General features: G+C 46.9%; 1 pseudogene; it reads left to right on the top strand.

Moving 5' to 3' along the window:
* The first annotated feature begins 75 nt into the window (after window positions 1–75).
* Window positions 76–14,529, top strand: LOC106819392 (annotated as a pseudogene).
* Window positions 14,530–16,904: the final 2,375 nt, after the last annotated feature.

Raw genomic sequence — 16,904 nt, forward strand, 5'->3', positions numbered from 1 at the left:
CAGGTGCAAGGAGTTGTGTAGGTGTGATGAGTTGTATGCAGTTGTAAGGTGTTGTATGTAGCTGTGAAGAGCTCTATGCAGGTGCAAGGAGTTGTGTGTAGCTGTGAGGAGTTGTATGCAGTTGTAAGGTGTTGTATGTAGCTGTAAAGAGCTCTATGCAGGTGCAAGGAGTTGTGTAGCTGTGAGGAGTTGTATGCAGTTGTAAGGTGTTGTATGTAGCTGTGAAGAGCTCTATGCAGGTGCAAGGAGTTGTGTGTAGCTGGTAGGAGTTGTATGCAGTTGTAAGGTGTTGTATGTAGCTGTGAAGAGCTCTATGCAGGTGCAAGGAGTTGATGTAGATGTGAGGACTTGTGTGTAGCTGTGAGGAGTTGTATGTAGTTGTGAGGAGTAGTATGCAGCTGTAAGGTGTTGTATGTAGCTGTGAGGAGTTGTACGCAGTTGTAGTTGTTGACTTTGACAGAGTTGCTGTCCTGGGATACAAGCAGCCGCTGGAGCGTGAACATCTGTGGGACCTGAACCCTGAAGATACCTGTAGGTCGATTGCTCCGGTCTTCGAACGATATTGGAACAAGGAGGTCCTCAAGGTGAAAAGGTAATAAGAGTGGGATACATCTGCTACTGGGAGAATGTTGACGGTGTTACGGCGTCGGAATCAGTTCACGTGTTCAGAATTGTTGTAAAATCAACACCATTTACAGGGATGAGAATTGTCCGCCGATTTGACAGCCGCGTGAATCGTGCAGATCCGGTGGGGAAAAAAGGAAAAAAAAAAGTTTTTTTCCTGTGGGTGATGACTATTTCTGCTTCAAATGGCTATTCCAATCAATCCAATATAATATCATTAATATTTGTTTGACTTCAGCACCAACCAATTCTGCCGCGTTGTATGTTTAATTTGTTAAACTGCGACAGGTAAACATTAATGTACTGCCTGTGAACTTTTAACATGGTTTGAGTAAATTTTTATATCGCATGACAATTTTATATTTTTATTATTCATGCGTGAAAGAAATGTTATACTTGTTTTCTACCAGTTTAATGTATTTTGTTAGCCATTATGTACAGTTGCTAGTAGCAACAAAAGGTCATGGGAAGGCCTCAAATCTGTTGTTAAAATAATATTATATTACAAGTATGGCTTTTGCAAATACCTAAATTGAGCTAGAATGTATCTCCACATGGCCTAAAGATTCCGTTACAGAGTCCATTTTTCTCAAAAAAATTCTTGGGGGCACCCGTTCCGCACCCTCCCCACTTGGCGGCTACGCCGCCTCGTACTTGTCCTTCGTTATCTTTTCCTCTTTTTTTCCTTCTTGCTGTTCTCATCCCTGTATTTAAGCATTTGTAATAGTTGGATTAATCACAAGCTAACTGCCATAAAGCTGATATAATTATGCGTGTCATCAGCTTATTATTATGCTTTAGTAAATATCATCAAAATAAAACACACATTTCAGAACTCTTACCTGACGGATTTGCTAGGGTGGTTACAGAATTTGTAATGTATGTCATATGACTATAGGTCATTTTCAAATATTCTCCTTGTCAAAAACAGTGTATTAGTACAATATATGTTGGAATTTTACTAAAGTAACAGCAAAACAGGACGTGTGTGCGAGGTAACTATGGTGACTGACGCATGCACGGATGCACGCATGCACGCACACCCACTTAGAATCGTTACCCTGTTTGATGTTTATCTTAGGTCGAAGGCAGTGAACAGGGCGTTGAAGGAGAGTGGGCTCCCATCTGACCCCGTCTATGATCCGTCCATGATGTGGCCTCTCACCATGACATTCGGCAAGACCGTGTTCGTCTCTGCCTTCTTCAAGCTCATCAATGATGTGCTAACATTCGTGAGCCCTGTCGTACTGAAGTAAGCTACACCCCTTTCCCCATCGTACTGCAGTGTAGCCCCGTTATAACGCGATGGTTCGGGTCCATAAAATGTCATCGCGAAAAAAAGCGGGTTTCACTAAATCGGGGTTATATATACGTGGCTATATAAGAGCAAAAAAATGGGGTGCAATGATTCATCGCGTTATATCCGAATTCACGTAAAATCGGGGGTTCCACTGTACTAATTCATAGTTTGGTCAAATTTGGTGATAACTTAGACACATACGTTAAACAAGGCTAACATATCTTTGAATCGGGGTGCTGCATGGCATAGTGGCTAACGTGTTATGTGTGTGTGTTGTGTAGGTGGTTGATAGCGTTTGTGGAGGACCCGGCGCAGCCCGTCTGGTACGGCTACTTCTACACGCTCATCATGTTCCTCGCGGCCGTCCTGCAGACGTTCGTCATGCAGCAGTACTTCCATCGCTGCTTCCTCGTCGGCATGCGCCTTCGCACGTCCGTCATCGCCGTCGTCTACAAGAAGGTGAGACGAAGGTTACCACGAGTGGGCGCTGAACGTGTAGAGGTCTTCCACGNCACGCAGATGGCGGCGTAACGTCCTTAAGTGCAGGTTCTTTGTTAATGAGCCGGTAACGCCGGTTACCTTTTTACCAGGGGGCTATGCGCGAATTCTGTTACGGCTATCAACATTTGCAGAGAGAACTTGCGCCACTAAAGTGCTAAAATATTAATCCATATTTCTGAAAAAACGAAAGTTTATTTTAAATAACTTCCAAGCCAAGACTAACTGCCTGTGCACGGGCCGGGTCGTCGGCGGTTTGGTTTACCCTCGCGTGCGGACACAGCAGACAAGGCCGAAGTTTCAAATTCTATTATAATGTGGACATCAGCATTATAAAAATGGGCAGTGATAATTTGAATTCTCAAACTTGGCCGATACTACTAAAATAAGAGGAAATACACTGTTGACTGACTTTTACTTTAACATTTATGTTTTCCTTCTTTAATACTAAGATACTAATAGCAAAAACCCTTAAGGCGCCAACGGATAGAGAACATCGGGTCCCAATAAAAGCCAATGTGCCCTAACCCATAAACCGCGCATAATTTAAACCTAACCCATAACCCTAATCCTAAACACTAACGCCTAACGCCTAACCATAACCCTAACCTATTATATTTGATATTTGTGGGCATGCCCCGCAGACCCCCCTATGGGGCAGGCTGTCGGCTGGCCTTCTGCTCGCTCGCCCTACGTCGGTGGCGCGGAAAAACCAGCAGTTACCTGCTATTGCATTGTGCAAATTATTCCCTGCTTTTGTCAAAAAGTTAACAGAGAACCCTGAAGTGTCTATCCAGATAAAGATGGACAGCTCCCCATCGTACGTAGTAGCGCAACAACATATTTGCAAGACAGAATAAGGTATAAGCACTCATACCATTTTACCTACGCAAAAACCTACAGGCTGGCAATAGAAAGAGCTCGCACCTGTAAGCGCCAATTACATGCAGGCAAAACTAACAGTAGGCCTAATATCAGCCGCCACATGCACCTGGCAGTCGGCATCCCTTACATGTAACATACTGACAGTATAGAATGCCATAGAAATTATAGCGATTTTAAGGAGCATAAACCTTCTTCAACCAAATTTTAAGGCTTTTGAAATTGTCATTGTGGACATTGTACCCTGCATACATCCCGGCATGTAATAGATTCTACCTAAGCAAAACCCGGCATCCAATTCTGTTCTAAACAGACCGTCAACAAATCCAATATTAACGCCTCACATCTTGAGGTCAAAAGGTATATCTGACAACTTTACTCTTCACAGGTCAGCAGAAAAGTAGAATTTCATGGGTCCCTTGTCCATAAAGCCATAAAAATGGTAGGTCACCGCCGCTGAAACAAAGTTTTCAAAATCGGCATCCCGTCAAGACCATGTCCTCAAGAAAATGTCTAAAAATCTGGCCCTGTGCCGCCATTGACCTTTGACCTGTGACTGCCAATTTCAGCACAGGGTGAATGGCTTTCCTACCATGACTATACACCAGACTATCACGCAGCCTAGGTCGAGCCGTTTAATTTGTGCCCGGCAATTCTGGGGGGGGCATTTCCCTCCATACTTAAGTTAAGGAGTGAATCTAGTCCAGTTTGCCCAAAATGTATGACCCTGCAATGTTAATTACTCTAATTTTTTCATGAAATGTGTTACTATCATAGTTAGGAGCGCTGATTTAAACTTGGGTTGCTACTTGTGCAACGTACATGACGGCATTCTTGGAATTTCAAGATGGCCGCCGCCGTTCTCTTCGATTTTTGGTCAATTTACAATTTGTGATCCTCGATGGCCCTAGAGTGTCATGCCACATACCTCCTTTTTAGGGGTTTCGAGGGGCAGGAGTCGCGCATTCCTGGAGTTATTTTATTAGGATATGCGTCCAATGATCAAGGTCAAAATGACGGTCAACGGTGCAAAAAATAAGACACTTTAACTGTAAATTCACATGTTCATAGATAGTATAATAGGCGACAACTCAGCGACCTGAACATTACGAGACCAAATGGGATGAAAAGCCACGCCACAGGCACATGGTCATGGGAGTTACAGCCAGCATCCTGCCGGCAATTCATCGAGACAGGAAACATCTGGTGTGATGGGCAGCTCAACGATGCGCTCGAGTCAGAAACACGAGGCATTCTCATCAGCGACTCATAGCCATCAGGCTATACAGCTGCCATCCCTACACACGGCAGAACCTTCAGCTGAAATCCACCTCTGAATCCAAATGAAAGCTAGTCTGTCCGCTGAAAGAGTCACAGCCTTCAATCCGATTCCATGTGCAGTTTCAGTCAGCAGCGGAACGCAGCTTGGCTGTTGCAAGTTCCATAAGAGTGACAAGCCTGTCGAGTTGGCGGACCCTCCTTCAAATGCTGCAGCAAGACCGACTAGTGGCGGGCTCTGCCGCATACCGCCCAAGACACTGCGTAGGCTGTTTGGACGATGATCGATTCACCACCTGCTTCACCCAGACATGCCGTTCTGACTACGCCCCTGTATCCCCTTCGAGAGGACTCTCAAACCTTTCGGGATGCAGTACACCCACCTCTGCTGTTGATCTCCAACTAATAAAGACTGCATGCCTAGTCCAATGGAAAGACCGCACTCAGCGCTGGACCAACTTTATACTTCACCCGGGCATGATGCACACTCTCATGAGTTTTTCTGGGCTGTACTAGGAACACTGATGAACGGCATCTGGCGTGGACGTTCTCATGAGCGGCAGCAGTTTGGTTGCATGACAGCATCATCACCGGAAATGACCTGACAAAGGCTCCTACGGGCATAGTGCCAACCGTCTCATCAATCGCCAGTGCGTTTGCTGCAGGTTCTACCACAATTGGTGCGCAATACATACCAAGGCTGAGTGACTACCTGGAAGACAGCCAGAAAAAAACTAACGGGAAAAGCTATGGATGGACTGTCTCATCAAGTCCGAAACACTGCGCTGGCGCTCATGTTCTGCCGTGACAGCCAGCACTGTCTCAAGGCAATGCTCTGCCGTATTCTTCGGCAGCGAGTTCACCACAAATATTGCCCGCTACATGAGAGCTGGTAATGCTGCGACAGATGGACGCACCTCCCCCAAGCGTGCCGCGGAGAAACCTACTGGCAGGCGCACATGTCTGTCGGCAATTCTGATGGCGGGACCGGCAGTGCCAGCAGATCAGTTCGGGCGAACAGAACATATACCAAGCGAGGGAAAGGGTGGCTGGAGTATAAGGGCAATACACGAGCGCTCGAGCAAGTGGCTGTGAGTAGGTCAACAGTTTCAGTGTGTGTGCCCACCTCGGACATCGCCATGGAAGATAATTATGTACAGTGAAGTTGCTGGGATAGGAGAAGCCACATGTCGAGTGGACTGGAGAGTGAGAAGAACAAGCACAAGAGAAGGAGAGGGAAGCAAGAAGACTGGATAGGTCGATCGAGGAAGATCGCAGCAGAGCTGGAGAAGTACCACTCACCCCCTCAGACGAGCAGGCTCCAGCGCTCTATAACATCTGCAATGGCCAAGTGGCCCGCCCGACACACTGAATGTTTCAGGATGCACTGACTATCCGGAGTGAGCAAAGCAAGCAGTCTCTCCGCTTCATAAGCAGTGACTTCCCAAAACAACAAAAAAATTGGTTCAGACTCAAATGAGGCCACTCAAAATAGGCAAGTCACTGCAAGGGGAAGGCCATCTACGACATCGAGACACTGTTTAGTCGGCCTGTTGTCCTTGGGCAGCCAGCGGAAAGCGTGGATCCTATCCAACATCTTCCAGTTGAACTGAGTTCCCAGTCCGCAACATCTTTGATTGATGAGTACTGGAGTTTGAGGAAGGGCAACAAGGCCGTGCCTCGTGCAAGTGCTCGGTGTTTCTGCAAGACTCCAATCTGCCCAGACTGGTGTTGCTGACGCCGTCAGCTGCTGTACCACGCTGTGTGGCCATCGCTGTGGACCCGCAGGAGATCTGGCTGCAAGCTTTGTGCTCGACTGCCGCACACGCCCCTGGGCTCAAAGAAAATAGTCCTGTTCGACAGGTATGATCAAGAAGCTCCTAGCGCAAAGGAGCATGAGCAGATGAAAGAGGAAGAGGCACAGGAAGTGCGGCTGACCATCCAAACACACCCCTCTTCCATGCCGACCAAGCTATTCCTTTACAAATGCCACAAACAAGAGTACTGCTCAACACATTCCTATGCGGCTACTCCTTTCACACAAACATACCACTGTTAACAAGCTGAAACTGTCGTCACCCATGCTGAGGCAGACATCCCTCTCTGCAGCTAGCATGGCTGAAAGGCGGCAGCAGAAGATGACCAGACAATCCGCATTCTCAGTGCTGCGACACACAAGCACGTCTATCGTCTCAGCTGGTTGTACCTGGACCATCAAAGGATGCGGGTCATTGCTACGAATTCCAAATGGAAAAGTGGAATCGGTGCTGTCCTGGATATCAACAAAACTGTTGAGCGTTAGGCCCCAGAAAGTGCAGCAGGCTTTCGGTGTCCATGCGCCTGTCAGGCCGCGATACGAGTGTCGTAACCGACCTATCGGAAAAGGAAAAACATGTACACACTACAAGCTCCTGAGATTGAATACCAGGCTCTGGATCAAGTGCTTGGAGAGCTTGGCGCGACGCATGCTCACTCAAAGCGACAGCAGACAGCTTCTTCTCCCTCTCTTACGCGGACAGAAGAGTTGTACGACACTGAATGATCGCAGCGTACCTCGCCTCTACGGCAGCCTAAGGAAGGCCGCCACACTGCAAAAACCCCGCCAACCGACTGACGTCACCTGCAGCTGGCATGTGCTCCGACTCACCTTCAGATGGGCTACTGGTGCGAAGCGCAAGCGAACCCAACACGGTACACTGAAGCAGCTCTAACCATATTACCAACTTATAGATGAGTACTCAAAGGCTCACATCAACCGACCATCTCAACAGCGCCAGTTGCTCCCCAAAGCGCTCCTGATGTAGTGAGCTGCAGCTTGCAGCGCAGAGGGCAAGGCATGCAGCGGGGAACGTTGCAGGCTGCAACTGTGCATGCCCTTTCATGCAGCAGACTAATTGGCAAGTGCGAGGGAGAGTCGGCCTGTTGTAGTCAATTCACGAAAAATCAGAATGACACCGAAGACATGAAGAAGAGGCTAGGTGTAGATGACGACAATGACAATGATGCATTGATTGCGGATTGAGGAGTAATGAGGATGAGGACGTCATAGAGGATCTGTGGAGCACACTGTTAATTCGTGTACTGTTTAAGGCTGTTTCTATTTTCTCGTTGAAATATGCCTATCCTACTATCTGTGAACAGTGAAATTTACATTAAAGTGTCTTATTTTTGACCGTTGACCTTCATTTTAACCTTGACATATGACGCCCATATCTAAAAAAATAACTCCAGAAAATGGACCCCTGCCTCGAAACCCCCTAAAAAGAGTATTGCATGAAAACTCTATAGCATCCCGAGATCTACAGAATTGAAATTGACCAAAATCGAAGATGAACGGTGGCGGCCATCTTGAATCCACAGATGCTCACGATGCACAGGTAGCAACCAAGCTAAATCAGCTCTCCTAACTATATAGAAAACACATTTCACATGAAAAAAGTTTAGAGTAATATTTACATTGGCAAGGGTCCCCATATAGGAGCATATAGCGGCCGGCAAAACGAGAGCAACTTTCATAACGATCGGAACGAACATTCCTTTGAGAAGGTTCCTGATACCATCCCTGTGCATTCCACTGTTTCGGCGTGTATGTGAACACATTTGGGACAAACAGGGTTTACTAGAATCCCACCACTCCACCACAGAGTCACCGCAGTAGACGTTAGATGAGCGCTGTCGCTCTGCGGCACTTGTTGGTAAATGGTGCTGCGGGGTCTGTCATTTATTGATTGCCAGAATTTTGCTCGAAATCTGCATACAGGTGCCAGCACTATCACCTTGCGTAAGAGCTGCTTCGTTTGAGGTTACAACAAAGTAAAACCATTCTGGATTATATCGGTGTGCCATCCACAATGTTGCCATTTTGTCATAATCTAGGACAGTGGTTCCCAACATTTTCACCACCAAGAACCCCTTTTATTTAAATTAATTTTCCCATGGACCCTTTTCTTGATGGAAGCAGCCGTTAGGCTATTTTATAGCTAAAACATCTACTCCGCACGACCAATGTTACCATACTTAGTTGATAATATTACAGCCAAGAAGAACGAAACATGAAATTTTGAAAGTTTATCTTTAGCAGCCTTATCGTGACTCGTGAGTAATTATATATTTTATGCTGGAGCCTCTTGAAATTTTGAACTTAGCTCACGAACCCCCAGTACTGCCTTTGCGGACCCCCACGGGTCCGAGGACCCCAGGTTGGGAACCACTGATATATGATGTAAATTATGGCTATGCCTTGCCCTGTATTCTCATTAGCATTTCTCTCGTTAACAGGTATGTCTGATAACGTTCCTGGTGTTCGTTTTGTCTGATGATCAGAATATCTTGACTGCTAGCAAAGCATTCGTTTCCATCTCACTGTTCAACATACTTCGCTTCCCACTGGTCGCGTTACCCTGGGTTATGTCCAGCACCGTGCAGGTAAGCTGTCATACCACTGTAAGATCATCTTACAAAGACTAGACTATAAACGCAAAAACATTTTCAGTAACAGTCGTGATGGCTTTCCACGAATCAAAAAACTCAGTTTCTTATTTCTGTGTGACAAACGTCGATAGTTATAATAACAATGTGATTCATAGCGTAATATAAACCAATGCCGATGTAGACGGTGATAACAACGGTGAGGTATATCCCATAATAAGTATGAGGAATAATAACATTGATAGGTAATACATCACGTAATATAAACACCGGTGGTTAGGGATTGATAACAATAGCGGGATATATCTTGTGATATATACCAGGCGTAATAACAATGAGGGGATATACATCGCACACTTGGTTTGCAGGCGAAGGTTTCCATCAACCGCCTGAAGTCGTATCTTATCAACGATGATCTAAACCCTGATGACGTACAGCATGCAGACGACGCAGGTAAGAGGGTCCTAGTTGTCATGACAACTGATAGCAGCATGAACATGATTCATCCTGCTTGCTATAAGATGACCATGGTGTAGGTAACGTGTGTCATTGCTGTGTTTAATAGACCTATCCACCCGAAGTTCTTGACATGCATTTCTACTTTCTAGACAATCGGCATTGCGATAGGGATGTTATAAAAACGCTGCTTGGTAATGAAATTCCCCAGAATCCACATTTGGCTTGGACAACCTGTAGAAACTAGTCTAACTTGACCGAGTTGGCACCAATACAGTTATCTCGCTCAGGCAGATAAGCAAATTCTATAAAAATTCTATAAATAAATCATATATGCCTCGTTTTCCATTTGTGTAGTGGCTCTGATCGTCCATTGACAACGCGACGTTTACGTGGTCAACACTCCGTCAGCCCGACGCTGTCTAACATCAATCTGACAGTTCGAACTCACAGCCTGGTGCCATCGTCGTACCGTCGGGTCGGGCAACGTCGTCGCTCGTCAGCGCCCCTCCTGGGGGAGATGGCGAAAGTAATATGGCGACATCAACATGAAGCAGGTTGAGCAACATGTTGGGGTTAACGCTAGCCTGACATGCGCTGTTAAACTCATATTAGATAAAACGTTTTTACTTTTACTTTCTTTAAAAGAACATTTAGAACACACTTTCTCTGTCTTTATTTCCTCCCTACTTCCTTTTCCCCCCTGTCTTCCTCCCCCTCTCTCTGTCTTCCTCCCCCTCTCTCTGTCTCCCTCTGCCTCACTCTTTCTCTCATCTCTGCACCTCACACCCACTGCTATTATTTTGATTGTGCAGCGAAAGAAGCACAGTCGCATGGAGTGTGTCATAGTGGGTAGAGATTAGGAGATAGATGATAAAAGATAGATAAATAGATGATATAGATGTTGGTGTTGATAGTGATGCATGATAAAGGTGATATTGTTGTTGCCGTGTGCTGACGACGACAGTGAGGATACCTGTGTAGATAATAATCGTATGATCATACCTGCAGGGCGCGGTCGCCTACGTTCCACAGCAGGCTTGGATTCAGAATGTCACGCTGAAGGATAACATTGTGTTTGAGAAAGCTCTGCACACGCGCCGATACAAGGAGCTCATAGAGGCATGTGCGCTTGGACCCGACCTAGAGATCCTCCCTGCTGGGGACCAGACTGAGATAGGGGAGAAGGTAGGATGTCATGACACACACACACCCACACGCACACGCACATACACATGCACACACACACACACGCACACACACAAACACACGCGCGCGCACACACACACGCACACGCACGCGCGCACACACACACTCTCTCTCTCTCTCCCTGTATCTCTTTCTCTTCTCTCTCTTTCTCTTTTCTTTCTCTTACTCTCCTCTCTCTCTCTCTCTCTCTTCTTCTCTCTCTCTCTGCGTCTCTTCTCTGATATGATAAGAGCAGTGAGTTCTCACATCCCCATTAGCTGTGCTGGCATTTCTCCTTGCATGTTAATAATCAAGTGAGGACAGAGTCAATGTGTGAGTCAGCTTGTCTGTTCTAGAGCAATGCTGACACCTATCGCTCTCTCTGTTTGCAGGGTATTAATCTAGTGGGGGACAGAAGCAGCGGTGTGAGCTGGCGGCGGGCTGTTTACAGTGATGCTGACATCTTTCTACTCGATGACCCCCTCAGTGCGGTCGACGCTCACGTAGGAAAACACATCTTCGAGCAGGTGATCGGACCAGACGGCCTCCTGGCGAAGAAGGTGAGAGCGCCATGGCAACCAGTCCCTGCTGTACATAGCTGAGAGAAAGCTGACAGGCGGTAACCGTGGCAACTAGTCTCTGCTACAAGTAGCTAAGAGAAAGCTGATTGGCTGTAACCATGGCACCCAGCTTATGCTGCACGTAGCTAGGATAAATCTGATGGGTGGTAATCGAGGCAGCCAGCTTCTGTTCTGTGGCGATGATGGGACGTCATACGACGTTACATGACACGATATTACATCACATTATGTAGCATACGATCGTGACAAGTTTACGGCTAACAAAACAGTTCTAGAGACACTATGATCTTTTATTATATTATATAGTATGGCATGGCATTTGATGTAGCAGTTTGGACAAACTTGCAAATTAGAGTGCACTCTATGCTCGCCTCTCTGCTTGTACATTTAGTATAACCCGTCTGAGCGAACTTTAACCTTTGACCCATCAGACTCGTGTGCTGGTGACCCACGGGGTCAGCTTTCTGCCTAAGATGGACAACATCGTAGTGATGAAGGATGGTCGGGTGTCTGAGGTGGGGACCTATAAGGAGCTGCTCCAAAACAATGGAGCATTTGCCGAGTTTCTTCGCTATTATCTTACGAACCCAGAGAACGAGGATCATATCAGCGATTCCGAAGGTATGGCCGTGTTGGCATGGTGACGGAAAACATTACCCTCTCAAAGGCTCTACAATTTCAACTAAAGTATGTGATAGCTCATAGAATTATTAGCAAGAAAATTTTTGTGCAAATATCTTGAAATATGTGCTTGTGTTGTGTACATGTATATCACGAAGACAAACTGAACTTCTTTCTTTTGCAGATCCCGATTTGGTCGAAGAGATACTAGCTAAGGTTGCACCAGGGTTCGAAAGGTAGTGTAAAAAACAACCAACAGTAATATATCTAAAAGCAAATGTTACATAGCGACTTAGTTGCTTTTATGTGACTGCTACCATGGCAGCCAATACCATAACTACTGTTACCCTGAATAATCTGCTTTGGCTTCTTGTTTGTAACAGGCAGAGTTCTAAATCGTCAGATGGAGAGTTGAGATTGCAGAGGTTGAAATCTATCCTCTCTGTGGAAAACCCACCAGAGGTTGTCCGAAAATCAGAGGATGATAAACTGATCCAGGTGGAGGGCTTGGAAACTGGGAAGGTACAGAGAGCCGTAGTCGCGGTCGTGCTAAGGCTGTTATTGTTTAACCTAGCACACAGATGTTAGAGCACGTTATCTCCTATAGATGGCATGATCAGCCTAATCGTCCCTTAGACTGCCACGCAACAAAGTCGCATCTGTCGACATTGCTTCTTACAGGTGGTAGTGTCTGTCTACATCAGCAACAAGTGTGCAGTGGGATCATGTAAGAGACTCCTTACCGCAGGTGGCGTGGTCTGTCTACATCAGCTACACGCGTGCTATGATATCATGTTTGACTTTCCTCACTACAGGTGGCGTGGTCTGTCTACAATACTCTACATCAGCTACACGCGTGCTATGATATCATGTTTGACTTTCCTCACTACAGGTGGCGTGGTCTGTCTACATCAGCTACACACGTGCTATGATATCATGTTTGACTTTCCAACTTTCCTCACTACAGGTGGCGTGGTCTGTCTACATCAGCTACATGCGTGCTATGACACTCCCTATCGTCGGTGTGATGTTTGGTTGCTACGGACTGACCTATGCAGCTCAGGTTGGGGCAAGCATCTGGCTGAGTGCTTGGAGCACGGATTCGCTGCTCCCGGATGGATCCCAGGATATCCCGCTGCGCAACCTGCGATTAGGGGTCTATGCCGCTCTGGGCGGCATCCAAGGTGATGCAGTGGCAGACCCAAATAGTGGGTTTCTGCAATAATTTAGATATGTTTAGTCAGTCGGCGAGTCAGTCAGTCCAGTCCAGTCCAGTCCAGTCCAGTCCAGTCCAGTCCAGTCCAGTCCAGTCCAGTCCAGTCCAGTCCAGCCCAGCCTAGTCCAGCCCAGTCCAGTCCAGTACAGTACAGTCAGTTAGTCAGTCAGCTAGCCAGCCAGCCAGTCGGTGAGATATTCATTTATTTATTAATTTATTTATTTATTTATTTACTTTTTATTCATACATTTAGTCTGATATGATCAAGAACATATAAAGAATATAGACACATACTCGTAGGTCTATGCAGTGTGGTCCACGAGGGGTTTTAAACATGTAAGGCCGACCCAGGTTGCATTGTTCAGGCCGACAGGTTCACAATATCAAAAACGCAAGAAACAATCACACAAAGCAAAATACAACTGTACTGCACTGTCGAACAGGACGACGTACGCGTAGTCACAGCACGCGCTGTCATTTCCGATTGTAGCTTTTTCCTCAATTGCCAGAAAAGAGTTTTGCTTTTGCTGTCCCCAAGTCCAGCGTGCCCACTCCCTACGTTTCAGTAGGTGATTAGGCACCACGCGACGAAACAATCGTGCGCCGCCTACTTCAGTCAAGCCGCCCCCAGCCAGTAGCACGTATGCAGCGTTGATTGGGTACAGTCACATACCCCCGTGCCGTCCGCGGCCGCTTTTTCGCGCACCTTTTTAAATATAATGTGAGAATGTCATGCGATAAGCGCCTGCTCAAAGGATAGTTAGGAAAGTTACATCAATCTAAAATTTTGGAGTTGTTTCATGTCGGGCAACTAGCCAAATAAATAACTGTCTACATAGACTCACTTGTCCCTGAGCCTAATCATATGACGCATATCACTATAGTTTCAGCCGTAATAGTAATTTATTGTGCATTGTTCGGCACATGCTTTATAACATTTACTGGTTACATTCACACTATATACAAATTGAACATGAAAAATGACTTCACTCATGAGCTGCTTGACTCAATAACAAATAGTTGAAATTAGGTCATAAATTTTGTGGCAAAAATGCTCCAAAAGGTAAGCTCAGAATTGCACTAAAACCCCTGGAGCACGCTGCGGCCCGGCTAAAGGCGGGCCCTGGAAGCTCTCAGCGCGCAAAGTGACTTTGCGCTTCGCGCTCGGGAAGTCCGCTTCGCGCACATTATTCACCATAAAATACCCTCTAAGGGTTCCAGTTTTACATGTTTGAATTTATGTTAGGGACTACAGAACCCATCATTATATATACACCCTAAACCACCTTGTTTGTTCTGTATCGCAGGCCTCTTTGTGCTGGGCCACCCCCCCTCCTCACCGCGTGCTGCCGGATTCTCCTTCCGTCGGCGCAGCCTCACAGAACATCTGCTGGCCACGTTCCCCGATCTCGTGCATCACATTCTCCGACACGAACTCCACTCGTCGAAGTCAATAGGTAGGTGTGCGTCATTCACCAACTCCTGCCACTCACGAACAGTAGGACTCCATTAACTGCATATTTAAATGATGTATGTAACTCTCTCTTCACGTCTTTCTCCTCCTATTAAGTGTTTGCATACGAACTTTTATAATAATGCTTTTATGATAATGTATTTGTGAATATAGTTTTGTGAGATTAATACGTGGCCACGGACAATCAAGCCAGCTGACTAGCCAAGGTGTGTCTCCTCACAGCAGTAATTAGCTGAGCCACAGGAGCGTTCTGAAAACCGCCCCGTCACAACGGAGCGGCGAACCATCCGAGCGACCGGACGGGGGGCGACCAGAACAATGTAGCATAGGCGCCGCAACGCGATACACCAACGCGGAGAAAAGTCCAACAAGATTACAAACTTGGACAAAAAACCGCGCTCTTATGGTGGTGCGACCGCTGTGGCGATCATACCCGCGTTCTCACGGCGCCGCCGCCACGACTCTCCGGCTAGGCGTTTTCTATTGAGACTCTATGTGCTTGGCAACGCGATCACGCGGCGTTCCGCGCTGCGCGCTCTCCAACCACGCTCATTGGGTTCTAGCCACGCATCTTCTACTGTATCGTGGACTGCACGGCGGCGACCTCACGGCGTTTCTACCACTTCTCACGCGACTATATAAGCTGTTCAGAATTTCAGAATTAAACTCGTATACGTTGTGCCGTTTGCTGAGTAGAAACACGAATGCCGAGGCGTGGCCGTCGGCCGAGACGATCGCATGAAACAGATCGAGCAGATCGATGAAGACAATGCATGAGATTCGCGCGTTGAAAAATGTACCACTTTCGCAGGCGCTTTGCCACGCGTGTACTTGGCCGCGTGTACTACGATTATGGAGATGTTAGCGACGCTTGTCTGCATAACTTCGCGACCCCCCGCGTCTCACCGCGTTTCCAGGTCCCAGATCGCGCGAACCTTGGCGTTTGTTTTTGAACATGCTCAAAACAACGGCCGTGACTCGCGAATCATTGGCGACCAATGGCGACCACACCGACGATGTCGGCGTATTCACACGCTTATACGCACGCTTATGGCGACCTGGTCGCGCTCTTGCCCATTTCCGTCGGCCGTAGGAGCGCAGTAAGGACGCCACCCCGGTGTGACGGGGGTATGAAGAAGAGTTATTACAGACGCCTGTTTCTTGCACAAATTGAATGAAAGCACAACTTGAATTAAATTACATATGTCTAAAAACATATTGATACTAATACACTACTCACTACACTAATACTAGCCTCATGATTCTATACTGTACACAACCTTCTTACAGTTTATAACGCCTTCAAACACACAGCACCCACACCAGTTGGTATTTTTAGCCCCCATTTCCCGGACCGCCAGTGCGCTCGACTTGCGAGGATTCTGCTCGAAGACGCTGAGCCCGGCTCGGTATACCTTTCGCATTAACTACTGGTCTCCTCTAGCTTTCAGCAGGATTCATTTAATTCGGTGATAACGACAATTCCCGCACCATATCGGCATTTGATCGAGCACCTTCAGGGTGATCACCACGTGTTTGCGATCACTCAGCACGCCGCCGTTCCATCATCGTCATTTCCATTCCTTGGCTGTCATCTAGCTTGTTTGTGCAGGTGAGACTCAAAACATGGCCGTCGGCCACACACGTTATTCCATTTCTCACCATCATCTGTGTCTAGTGTGTCAGGTGATACTCAAACATGGCCGGCCACCCACACACGTTATTCCATTCCTCTACCTAATCTGTGTCTGTGTGCAGGTGAGACTTAAACATGGGCGCCGCACATCACGTTATTTCCATCCTCAACCTCATCTGGCTGGTGCAGGTGAGACTCAAACATGGCGCTGACCACCACACACGTTATTACGCCATTCCTCAAACCTAAAATCTGTTCTGTGGCAGGTGAGACTTAAACATGGCCGCCGCCACACACGTTATTCCATTCCTCAACGCCATGCTGTGGTCTGTCCTGTGTGCAAGGTGAGACTCAAACATAGCCACCGCCACACACGTATTTCCATTCCTCAACCTCAACTGTGTCTGTATGCAGGTGAGACTCAAACATGGCCACCACCACACACGTTATTCCATTCCTCACCCTCACCCGTGTTTGTGCAGGTAAGGCGTAACCATGGCTGCCACCATGTACATCAACGTGGCCACCAAATATGTGCAAAGACGTGGCTGTCATGGACAGCAATTAAGATGGTCGTTTAGCGCACATTAACATGGCTGCTACTGGTGCATCATATAGCAACATGTTATGATGTGTTTGAAAGAAAAAAAAACAAAAAAACAGGAGGTATTGGTCAAGAAATATTGGGGTGCATGTTCTGCTGGGCTTAAGCTTTCTATGGA

Source organism: Priapulus caudatus, unplaced genomic scaffold, assembly GCF_000485595.1.
Source record: "Priapulus caudatus unplaced genomic scaffold, Priapulus_caudatus-5.0.1 Scaffold3329, whole genome shotgun sequence".
Classification (NCBI taxonomy): domain Eukaryota; kingdom Metazoa; phylum Priapulida; class Priapulimorpha; order Priapulimorphida; family Priapulidae; genus Priapulus; species Priapulus caudatus.